The 13,296-nt window shown below is 39.1% G+C and overlaps 1 protein-coding gene across 6 annotated transcripts in view; it reads left to right on the forward strand.

Moving 5' to 3' along the window:
- Positions 1–7,655: 7,655 nt before the first annotated feature.
- The window catches only part of LOC150110589 (TBC1 domain family member 19), a 476,985-nt gene continuing 471,344 nt past the window's right edge, over positions 7,656–13,296 (forward strand). For 2 of the 6 annotated variants that reach the window (XM_090395003.1, XM_090395046.1), the window contains exon 1: positions 7,738–7,872. The gene's annotated coding sequence lies outside the window, so the exon portion shown is untranslated. The other 4 variants (XM_090395037.1, XM_090395020.1, XM_090395012.1 and 1 more) reach the window with 4 other exon arrangements.

A 13,296-nucleotide genomic window follows, 5' to 3' on the forward strand; every position in this document is an offset into this window, starting at 1 on the left:
GCTTCGGCCTGTCAAACCTTTCAACCACCTCCACTAAAAGATTTCTACGTGAAACACAGGCCATCCTCACAGTACTTATAGATGAGTAGAAACAAACTTATTCCAGCCTCTCTTCAGATCGTTGCATGGAATGCAAATGGTCTTAAAAACAACATTCTGGAGCTCCAAGATTTCACCTGCAGGTATCAGCCAGATATTATACTAATTAGCGAGACACATTAAAGACCATCAGGCAACCCTAAAATAAGGGATTATCTCCTATATAAAAATGACAGATTAATCTACATAGGCGGCAGGGCTGCCATCTTCATTAAAAATTACATCAAGCACTATTCTGTAAACATCCCTCCAACCACTAACCTTGAGATCACAGGCGTGGAAGTATGCACCAGCTCGGCTGGCAGACTGAAAGACTACTCAGCTTACAACCCACCCCTAAAAAACTTTACTGCACTCTGATCTAAATGCCATATTAGGCGCCAGAGAGTCCACCGATATTGCCAGGGATTTGAACTCCAAGCACCCTGCTTGGAATTGTAGAACCACCAAATTACATCAAGGATGCAGCCAAAAAGAATGGCTGCATCCTTTCCAAATACATAGGATCAAACTATGCTGTTTTGCAGGCTACACCGAACCAACTCATCTTAGTACGTTTGGCACTGCTGACATCCTGGATATAGCTATCCTGCAGGACATTAAACTTCAATGCAGCCTAAAATCATTAAACGAGTTATCATCTGATCACAACCCAATTCTGCTACAGCTGGAAAAACAAGAATACCTGTCTCCTCTCTCTCACTCCTATATATCGTGGGAAAGATTGTGATAAGTGCTCGAAGATTGTATCGGACCTGTTGCTCACATATGTACAAAAGGAGATGTAGAATCTGCAGTTACAAATCCACACAAGAAATTAACTCGGGTATAACGGTTGCCATTTCCTACAAAATCTGTCCTCAAGCCTTGTCGTTTCCCGAAAGACATTATGAATCTGATCAGAGAAGAAAACGGAGCCTGGAAAAGATTTCATAAACACTTGTGCACCACAAGTCAAAACAGTTCTAAATAGATTAAATGGGGCAGTGAGAGATGCACTAAAGGCTTGCAGAGACCAAGTATGGGAAGAAAAGTTAACCTCTATCTCACCTACTGATCACTCTATCTGTGGAGTACTGAGAAATATCAGAAACAAAGGCAGATCCCTTCCCCCCCCCCAATATTTTTTGACCAGGGCCTTGTTCACACAGATGTAGACAAGGCAGAAGTCATAGCAAAAAATTTAGAAGAGCAGTGCAAACCTTCATATGAAATCCTAGACTTCGTTTACATATAAAAACTCACAGACAGGTCAGACACTCACTCAAACTTCCTGATACCAGTGCTGACCATACTGCACCCTCATCACCTTCTGAAATATATGATATTATTGAAAATGTAAAGAACAGAAAGCTTCTGGGCGAGACGGAATCTCAAACAGGGTGATCTAACTGCCCCGAAAAACTGTAGTGCACCTGACCATAATAATAAATGCAGTCTTAAGATTTCTCCATTTTCCTTCCACCTTGAAACTGGATGATGATGATACCTATACATAAGCCAGGCAGGGAGCCACACCTACCCCAAAATTATCGTCCAATCAGTCTCATCTCCAACCTGGGTACGGTTGCAGAGAAGGTCATCCTCACACGACTTCAAGCCCCAGTAAATGAACTAGACATCTTTCGTAAAGAACAGTTCGATTTTCGGCAAAATCATAGTACTACCCAGCAAATCCACAGAATTGTGAAATATATTACCACCAGTTACAACTGGCGTCAATACACTGGAGCTGTTCTTCATCTATCTACAGCATTTGACAAATATGGTACTTCGGATTGCTACCAAACGTACCTCAGCTGGTATCTCACTAAAATGGTACATTTAGTTAGATCATATCTACAAAACAGATCCATGCAAGTGAAGATCAATGGTACTACCCCATCTCAGCGCCATATCTTGGCCAGAGTAACGCAGGGATCTCTACTGGTTCCGCTGTTCTGTATATACATGTCAGATATGACAGACATTCCGCTCAACCCAATGTCATCCATCATGGCCCTATATGTGGATGACACACAGCATTGTTAGCTAGATCTCTCCGACCATACTTCATTAATAGAAAGCTTCAAGAAAACCTTCTGAAATTAGAGAGATGGTTCTCCAAATGGAGACTGAAGTAAATCCCCCCAAAAAATTCAGCCATTCTCTTCACGAAGAGATCGACATATCCTGCAGACATCATACTATTCAATACCAAAATTCCCTGGCAGACAGAAAAAAATACCTTGGTGTCATCCTCCACAAAAAAATTAACTTTTAACCAACACATCAAGGCTACGTGTGCAAAGGCATCTAAAGCCATCGCCCAGATCTACCCCCTAATCAACAGGAACAGCAAGCTAAACATCGAAATCAAATTACTTTTATACCAGCTGATAATTCGTCCTTTAGTCACCTTCGCTTCTGCAGCCTAGAGCCACACCTCCAATACAAATATCAAACTGCAACATGTAAAAAACAAGTGCTTGCGAATAATCCTGACCGCCCCGTGGTTCGTCAAAAACAATCAACTTTATCGAGATACAAATATTCCTTATATTTTCTCTATCCTACAATCTTTAGCAAAGAATTCTTCTTAAAGACATTCATACACCCCAATGACCTTGTCCAGCAAGTTGTAACATACGAGGCAACAGACACATTCAAATATAAAAGACCAACAGCCATTTTAACTTCCTGTTGCACTGTATAAGCTCCATGCCCATCTAGCGCGAGCAAACTACTCATAAAACTTTACCCTCACTGTAGCCTTAACAGATAGCGGGAAATATCAAATGCTTCTTGCTTCACCCCTAAAGACATTAATGTGAATTGTCAATTGTCAGGATATGATTGTGCTTATGACTTCTGATGTGACCGGACGTGTTATTTTAGTCTGTACCTGATTAAATTTGTATAAGGTTTTGGTAAACTCACATTGCACTGGAGTTAACACAGTTTGAAACCTACTATTTCCCCCCTCTGCACAAAACATCCAGGAGGTCTGATGGCCGTGTAGGTCCCACCCGAAAATAAGACCAGTGGTAGATGTATGGTTTTTTTAAGGCGGTAGGTTTCACTCTGTGGCAAGTCAGTTCTTGACACTCCTTTTTCCATTTATTACGGTACGATAAACCTAAAAGTGCGGTTACTTCGCGCGTTTTTCCAGCGCTTGATTTTGCTGGCAGTCTTTTATGACTGTGGGATTCTCTTTGCAGGTAGACTACTGATTGCGTCTACAGAACATCTACTTAGGCACGTTGTTCTCCCGATATGAGTGGGATTGACACAGAGTGACACCCTGGTGAAGTCACTGGACAGAGGACTAGCCATAAATATCCAAAAAAGATTCTCAAAAAATTTGAGCTTAACTTATATTGTACTATGTCGGGGGAACATGACGAGGAAGACGACAGTGCTCTGGCGTAGGAAAGACGGGACTTGGTGATCTTCGCCCCCTCATACTTCACGGTGGTTCGCGCTCGTAAGAAACGCAAAACCACAGCCTCCGAACCTGCAAAAGAGGATGGAATAAAGGAAGACAGTCCTGTTTCAGACTCCTCTACATCTACTAGAGAAAAGATACCACCAATTATTTTGGGCGAAAAGCAAAAAGGATGTCTCTAAGGGCTACCATGTCGAATTTACAGATCTCTTACAAATATGCAAAAAATGTCACTGATGGCATAATGATTCAGCCCACCACAGTGATGGACTACCATAAACTTTCAGGTAAAATGATGGCCAGAGTCCTTCAGTATCACACCTTCTCACTTGGTTCAGAGACATATCTGAAGGTGTATCCACAGAAGTGGCTGCTGATCTACACCAGCAAGACTTACCACCCATTAAGCTCAGCAGAATGACCAATAAAGACAAGACTCCGATGCCACTAGTATTAGTAGAGATCAGTCAAGCTTATGAACACATATGCGACTCTACGTCCATCTGTGGACTGAAAATCAGCCTAGAACCCTTAAGGAAAAGGACTTCAGCAGTACAGCGCCACAGATGTAAAAACTTTGGTCACGCCAAGAAGATGTGTGATGCTTAGTTTAAATGTCTAAAATCTACATAGTGGACATCCCTCTGAAACCCGAGAACAACATTCACTTCATCTTATGCAGATGATGCTGCATTAATGGCAAGATCTCTGAGCCCAAAACCGGCAACTAGAAGACTTCAAAGCAGTCACCTACTAGATAAATGACTAACAGACAGAAGGATCCAAGTAAACTCCCAAAAGAGCTCAGCCATACTGTTTTCTAGAAAGAAAATCCATAGTATGGAGGACATTCATGTTTTGGGAGTGACGATTCCATGGAGTAATGGTTGATAAAAAAAACTCCATTTCAGCAATCATATAAGACATAGCCTCGAAGAAATCCTCTGATCAACAGAAAAAGCAAACTGGATACACAAACAAAGTGAATAATTTACAAGATGCTAATAAGACGGATCATCACTTACACCTCCCCCGTATGGAGCCACACACGAATAAAAATATTCAAAAACTACAGTTTACAAAACAAGTGCCTGAGGATGATTCTAGATGTCTCTTGGTTTATTGGAAATTCCCAGATCCACAGAGAAGCTAACAGTCCTTACATCTCCTCCTTTCTACTAGATCTAGCTGAGAAGTTCATTACCAAGACAAGCAACCACCCAAACCCGTTGATGAAGGAAACTTTGAAAAATAATGAAGCAGAAAGCTACAAATATAAAAGGCCCAAATCAATGTTACATCCAGGTAAACACAACTAATTTCACTGCCCTCACTGGGCGAGCTTGTAGCTCATAAACACTCCATTCTTAGTTCTTCCTTTACAGACAAATGAGAATATGAAAAGCAGTTTTGCTTCACGCAACTCGCCAGAAACGTTATTCGTATTATTATTCCAGCCATCACTTAGAGGAGTGAATGAATGGGAGGATCTCGATGCAGATAGACGTGTTTTATTTACTGTGCTTGAAAACTGCACTCTTTTAGGCTGTACAACACAATTTACGGAGGTATTCTGTGAATCTTGCATTGCAGTGGCTCTAACCCTGCCCGAATTCCTACTCTATCCCCCTATACGCGAAATATGCATGAGGTCAATGGCCGCGTAGCCCCTATCCTCAATTGATGACCAGTGGTGGATGTATGGTTTTAGGGAGGTAGGAAATCTGAGCTGAATCAAGCAGTTTCAAGGTCTCTTCCCACAACACTACAACACAACACCGCTTCTCGATCTTTGCTACTTGACTGTTCCAGTCAACAGGATTGTGCTGGCAGGTGCTTAGGCCTGCGGAAATATAACTGTAGGCTCACCGTCCTACTTTATTACCAAGTCTTTCACAGCCTCAAATAACTCCAGGAGACGCCCCATTGGCATGGAGGACATCAAGGGGCAGATTCGGACTCTAAACAAGCAGGAGTCACTAGAAGTGCTCAAGTTCATCATGACAAAGTTTGGGAGTGACTGGTCGGGTTATTTAAACCTGTACACTGAAACAAACGATCCAAAAGGAGAGGATGAAGAATCTCAAGGGGAACTCATTACGGTTCAGGCACCTAAAACCCCTTGCTATAACCACTTACAAGGGGGAGCATTCAAACAAACGGCGAAGAACAACAGATCCTATGCAGGAGGACTCAACCACACAGGACGTTCCGAAAAATTCGAAGAAGGTTCCCCCCCCCATTTATATTACGGGATAAGGAAAAATGTACGTCTGTTACATCAGCCTTCAGGGAGCACAACATCATATACTCCTGGGCAAAAAACTCAGATGAGGGAGTTAAAATCCAGCAGGCTACTGTCACTGACTACAGGCAGATGACAAGGCTAATGGACAACAAAAATATTCCTACCATACCTTTGCTTTACCAAGCAAAAAGACGCTAAAGGTGGTTTTATGCGGTGTCACATAAGGAATCATCCCCGAAGAAATCTCCACTAATCTAAGCATCCAGACCCTGGTTGCTAGATCAGCAACCCCAATCAAAGTGAGCAGGATGCTCAGGTCTGACAAAAGGCCAATGTCTTTAGTACTTGTAGAGATTGATAACACTCAGAAGAAGATATATGAACTGACTACTATTTGCGACCTCAGAATTACTACAGAACCTCTAAGAAAAAGAGCGTCAGCAGGACAGTGCCGCAAATGTTAGCGGTTTGGGCATGCCCAAAAACTATGCCGGGCGAACTTCAGGTGCTTAATATGTGGCCAAAGCCACCAGACCATGACATGCACCAAGCCAAGATCTATGCTGGCTAAGTGCACAAACTGCAGAGGTCTCCATCCTGCCAATTATAAAGGATGCATAGCACACCAAAGAACCGCTGGTCAGCAAAAGTCTCCCATCCTCCGCTCTGCAATTTCACTCCGGGCAACCGTGCAGATCGCCAACCAGTCCAAACAACCTCCATTTTGACAACTCAGGAAGGAAAACAACCTGAAAACGGCCCCGGCATAAACCTGAAACTAGGACCAAAACATGCGCCGAGGCTGCAAGATCCAAGGATACCTCCTCCAACGAACTCACAAGCTCCAACCTAACATTACTACTAACTGCCTCACTAGTTACCATGCTTCAGGAGTTGAGTTCAGCAAAACAAATCCTATGCCATCCTCCACGATGAAATTCCTGCAAGATACCCATTCAATTCTGACAGCCCTCAATCACGAATAAAAGGAAATATAAGCCTAACTTCCTCATCATAACTGCGTAGAACGCAAATGAACTGAGCAACAAAGACCTGAAACTGCAAGAGTTCACTCACTGATACAATCCTGATATAATCTTAGTAAATAAAACACATCTCAGGCAAACTAATAACTCTAAATTACGGAGCTACATATTGAATAAAACAGACAGATTCACTACCAGAGAAGGAGGTACAGCCGTATACCTTAAAAACTATCTAAGCCACAACGTTCTGATCAATCCGCAAACTAAGAACCTAGAGATAACAGGTATTGAAGTTCATACGAACAATGCTGGCAGTATCAAAATCTATGCTGTATACAATCCATCCAGCATTCCATTACTGGTATCTACAAGATTCACTTCCGAGTCGACTTGTCCATTCTGCTCCATTCTCTGCTCCACAGACTCCATCACCATGGCTGGAGACATTAACGCCAAGTATACAGATTGGTTCAGCTCCACAATCAATGACAAAGGTCGTATTCTAAACCATTACTCAACGCGAAAGTCCATTGTTATAGCCGGACCCACAGAGCTTACCCATCAGAGCCCAGCTGGAAACTCAGAATATGAGAATGAGAAATATGAGAATGGCGATGTACTCGACATCGCCATTCTCATATTTCCCAAATACTTCCAGTGTTTTTCTTGTGAGTTGTAACCCCTGTGTATATGTAAATAGCATATTAAATAACTGAAAATTTAATGTTGCATTATTTACATAAAATGTTACATAAAAATCTAGTACTTTTTTTTTTTTCAGATTTAGTACCTTTTTTTCTGCATAAGTTGGTTTAAATTTTTTTCCTGGGTGGTCACCCTGGCTCTCAGTTGGCTCGAAATCAGCCCAGCGGTAAGTTTAACGAAATCTGGCACCAGTGTGCCTAGTTCACTTTGAAGTTAGTATCTATGTGGCGTTTGTCCGCGTGAACTTCATGAGAATTTTGTTTGTATATTATCACATCTCCGGTATATTTTACATAGCTAAAACTCATGCAGAAACTTAAGAAAATTTAAAAGAGAGAGAGACGTTTTGAATGAAAGATAAATTTTATTTTGCTATGTAAATGTAAATATGCTTAAAAATACGAAATGTATGTATGTATGTAATCCATACGGTGTATACAATATTCGCATTATTTTAGAAATGCTTATTATGATGTACTTGATTAAAACAATATTGCATGATCAAAGTGCAGCCAACGAATTCATTTAGAGTGTATACCTCATTTAAATTAAAGTTGATTTCCGTCATTTTTAAATTTTAGCATTCAAGTAAGTCATGTGGTAAAGACAATTTCGCATTTGTGCTTCAGTAGCTCTTGGTAATTTTCATAGAAAGATGGGTTCGATTGTGTTTAGGCGAGCTTGATTTTTATCCCTACTTCCCCCCCCCAAAAAAAACTCGGAATTTTAACCCTGCAACTCAGTGGAAAACAACCGTATATTGCGCATACCCTACAAACTAATGAATACTGCTTACATCAGGAAACAGTGCCTCTTATCTAGCATGTTGTGGAAACAACTTGCCTAATTCTGTCAACTTAAAAGAGGATTGATGCTGTTGCTACCATAAATTAAATGGCTGGTGAAAAGGTCATAAAGAATAGGGTGTTTATGTTTAAATAACATTCATTTTGTAGGCGTAGGTTTCTGTGGTTTAGTAGCTCATAAGGAAGGTTCTGGTAATTGGACCAATGTTTATTAAGATAAATAACAATTAAAAAAATATACCCAAGTCAGACCTCAGACAATGTGAACATGAACAACAGAATGTGACAGCATCAAGCATTGTTCAAACTTAGCATTGCACTGAATCTGCATTCGGATATTTAATTTAATGAACAGTTAGATGGCCACAACTGCATAGAATGAACTATTTTGAGTAATTTCTCATTTCTTATGTTTAAACTTTTAGTTACCTTTGACCCCTGAAGATGTAAGTCAAACTACTTACGAAACTTGTTGGTTTTTTTTTATTATTTTTTTATCTTAATGAACATGTCCAATTACTGAATCTTCCTTATGAACATTCATTTTGCAAGTTTTACACTTCAGGCAGGGCAAATGGCTTTGTAAGAATGATTGGGGGACATTATAAAAGAATTACCCAGTCTTAAACGTTTAATTATATATAAAACTTTTAATTATCTAACTATTTATATATTTATATATACTTTTTTTTTTATTTTAAAATCACTCTCTTAAATAAAAAGTAGTTATCACATGCTGTGGGTATAGTACATTGCTTGCTCAAAACAGCATAGAGAAAACTTCATTTTTCTTCCATTTGCTAAAAGCTATCAACCTGGTATATGCAATATTGAACGCTCTGCTACCTCTTAAACGTGTAAGGAAACTCATGTAGATGAGGAGGATGTACTAGTGCTGTTGCACAAACTGAATAAGAATTCTGCAATAGCAACTGATGGGATATCAGCTTGGATGCTGAAAAGTGTTCAGCTGAACTGGTTATTCCTTTGACCAGGCTATATAATTTGAGACTCAGAACAAGTAAGTTTCCACATGAGTGGAAAGAATGTATGGTAATCCCATTGCACAAGAATTTGTGCAAAGACAGATGTATCCAACTATTTACCAATCAGTATTTCAGCAGTGGTGTTGAAGATTTTGGAAAAGTAGGTTAGGGCTCGCATTCAGAAATGCATTGACAGAGACTCATTACTTTGCATTGAACATCATTTATTTACTAAGGGAAGGTCATCTTTTAGCAACTTTCTCACATTCCACTGAGAAGTGAAATGTGAGAACGTATCCATTCCCCTTGTGTACTCAGTGGTAACTGAGTTACACAAGGGAAATGGATACACCATAACTTTTGGATTCTAAGGCTTTTTGACAGAATACATCGTGGAATAATGTTGCATAAATTGTAGAATATGGGAGTGGATTATAAACTATTGGCATGAATAAGAAGATGGCTGACTGCGAGATATCGAAAATTGGTGTAGGGGAGATGTGAATCTGCAAGATTCGAGGTACCCTAAGGATCAGTCCTTGGTCCATTGTTATTCAGTCTGTACATTAATGAGAATTAATGAGAATGTGACATACAGCTGTTTGCTGATGATGCAAGGATAGGTAGGCTAATCAGGAGTGCTACTGATATGCAGTACTTGCAGAATGATTTAAATTGGCTGGAATTGTGGGCATGTGAAAATGGCTGTAATTTCAGTGTTAATAAATGTAAAGTCATGCACTTTGATGTGATTAGATATCCAATGTCGTATTATATTGGTGGTATTATGCTTGAAGAAACTGCTGATGATGCTAGGAATCTTGGAGTTTTATACAGAAAGTTAAAGTTCAAGGATCATATAGCATATCATAAGGATCATAAATACAACTTAGAGAATAGTGGCAATGTTGAAACGAACCTGATTTAACATGTGACTTACAGTTGTTTGCTTATGATGCAAGGATAGGTAGGGTACAGTGGAGAGAGTGCAAAGGAGAGTCAAAAATAATATCAGGATTGTGAAGTACAGAAGAATTTGTAAGATGCAGCAGACACTAGTAAATAGGAGAAAGAGGGATGTTATGATTGAGACTTGCAAACTTCTAAAAGGGATATACAGAATTTCATTAGATGGAATGTTTCATTTTATGGAGGGTGGGGAAAGGATGCGAAGGCATCCATGGAAGTTGAGGATGAAGCTAGATTTTTCTCTCATAAAGTAGTACGAGATTGGAATGAATTGCCTTTGGATGTTGTATGTGCAAGTAGCATGAATGAATTCAAAAACAGGTATGACAGCTGGTGTGAATAGTATGGCCTCCCTTGATGAGTTCCTGACTTATAAAAATAATAATAATTCTAGAGTAACAACAACACTTAGTGAGGAAGGTTGTTCCAGAGAAAGTTTTGTTCTTTCCAACTAAGGTACCCAAGTTACACAAGTAGTACCTTAGTTGAAAAGAACAGAACTTGATTCTTCATATAATGAGATGACTTTTCAACTCAAGTTTAATTAGGTAGAATAAGAAAGCTTCAGATTTTTCCTACACACAAAACACAATTTTTGACAAAAAAAAAGAAAAAAATATATTAACAGACACAGTATGTTTGTTAAACAGACCTCATGACCTTAATTGCCTAACTTGTAATTTGATTTCAGCACCTGGATTTCAGAAAATAGAGATAGTAGAAATGCAACAGGAAGAGAAAATGTACTTTATCTTATTATTACTATTTATCATTATTATATTTTATTATTATATTATAAAATATAATAAAATAAAATGTTTTATTATATTTTATATAGCAATTTAATTACTGTTAAATTAATAGTAATTAGATACTTATTAATTAGATAATTAGATACTTAGCCTGTGTTGCTCAGTGGATGTGGCGTTTGCACACCACGGCACTTGGCTTCGCGAAGGAGGACTTGGTTTCGAGTCTAATCGGCGACTAGAGGAAATTTTTCTAAGCCTTTTTTCGACCGGTTCCCGAGTTAGTCGATCTCTGGCACGGGCAAGCGGGTTTTTCCTCCCAGAAACTCGGGTTTTTCGTCCTGTAAACTCAAGAAAATCGACCGTAGAACCCACGTTATTTCAGATATTAAATATATTATGTTAGGGACCACGAGATGGCGGCACATTTGAGCCGTCTCTCTTCACTGTGTACCGCTTAATTAGTGATAGCCTTGGGCCATCTATCTCTGATTGGTACTAGTGGAGATTGAACTGCCCACTCAGTCTCCAAAAGTTAGATAGGGCTAAGTGGCCTCGCCTACTCCCCGTATATGGGAATAAAAAAGGCGTTAGCTTAGCTGATACTTATTAAACCCTATATTATGAAATGGATCGGGGGTGGAAGTTAAGTGGTTCATGGATTCATTGTGCCCAAGGCTGTAAGCAACAGTGGCTTGTCAAAATTCTCAAGTTCATTTTTTTTGATGGTTTTAGCACATAACACCATATAAGAATAAAACAAACCATATCTATTGAACTCTTGATGTTTTGTTGGATTCAGATTAGTATCTTCAGAGCAGAAAACACCTTATCGTAAAATACAAATTATATTTAGGTAACTAGGAAACATTTCAAATTGACAAGATTTATGTTTTGTTTATATATTTTTTAATTTTATCATTCCTTTCGAGAATTTATTCCTGGATTGTTCTGCCCTTTGAAGTTATAGTAAGTCTCTTTAATGGATGACCTTTCTTCATGTTTAGAATGTTATTATGTGCCATCCAGCAATTGTAAGTTCAACTTGGTAAGTTCTTTTATGTTGTCCATCCAACTCTTTTGTGGTCTTCCTCATCGCATTCCTTCAATCTTCCCCAACATAACTGCCTTTTCTGATGATTCATCAGCTCACATATGATATATATTGATCATGAATATGAGTGGAGCTATTCTGCACTACCTCCCATTGTTATATTCAAAGTGCATAGACTTCTGTTTAGTGATCACCTCCAAGGAGCATTCTGTCTAAAACCTTATTGGTCATTCTTGGTCCATGGAATTCTTAATTATTATTCTTATTACCCTAAGACCCCCCCCCATGTAGTTAAAGACCCATCTTTAACTATGTACCATTGTTGTCAACCCAATTCTGGATCCTAGTTCTCACCAGCTTCTCCAACAACTTAACCACACAGATAAGCCTATAATTTGATGATTGAGTTCTGTCACCTTCCTTATGAAGGATCACAATATTGCCTTCCTTCCACCTCTTTTGGAACTTGACCCAGTGCAAGATTCATATTAAACAAATGTCAAAGCAGATGACAACTCCCTGGAACATTCCTTAAAAATACGCAGTGATATATTATCAAGCCCCACAGCCTTATTAACATCAAGTTTTCCAAATTCCCCATTTACCTCATGCTCACTTACAATCAGTCTCTCCTCCTCCTCATCAACTGCTCTCAAACTCTCCATGATGTCACATTCACAAGAATGAAAGACCTTTATGAACAGCTCATTAAATATCTCAACCATATCCTCTGCAGCAATTGTTCTTATACCATTTTCTCCAATCAGTGTCATCCTTCTATAATCATTTTTTTAAATTTTAATTTAATTTTATATTTTTATGGCTGCATATCGAAAGAACTACTTAGGATTCTTTTTTGGCTTCATTAGCAAACTGCTATCCTTACCAACCATGTCACCCTCCTTGCCTGGTCTTTGTAATCGCCATGGAATTGATTATTACCTCTTATGCTGCCTCCGTAATGCCTTTTTTCTCTGTATCACATGCGTGATCTCTTCATTCATGCATTTCACACCTACCTTATTTAAATTTCTGATCCTTGAATACATTTAAACACTGCTTCTACTAGACAGTTCTTGAATATCACCCAATCTCCATTGATCTCCTTTCTAGCCATCTAATAGTCTCCTCAATATCCATAATTCAAATGAATCAATTTGCGTTCTGTCTTTCTTCTTAATAATCCAGCTTTCACATCCATACATCACTGCTGGGAATACCATTGCTTTGACATTTCTAAATTTCATGGCTTTACTCACACCTCTAT

Source organism: Typopeltis vanoorti, chromosome 1 (assembly GCF_054136105.1).
Source record: "Typopeltis vanoorti isolate ZY-2024b chromosome 1, IOZ_Tvanoo_1.0, whole genome shotgun sequence".
In the NCBI taxonomy this organism is placed as follows: Eukaryota; Metazoa; Arthropoda; class Arachnida; order Uropygi; family Thelyphonidae; genus Typopeltis; species Typopeltis vanoorti.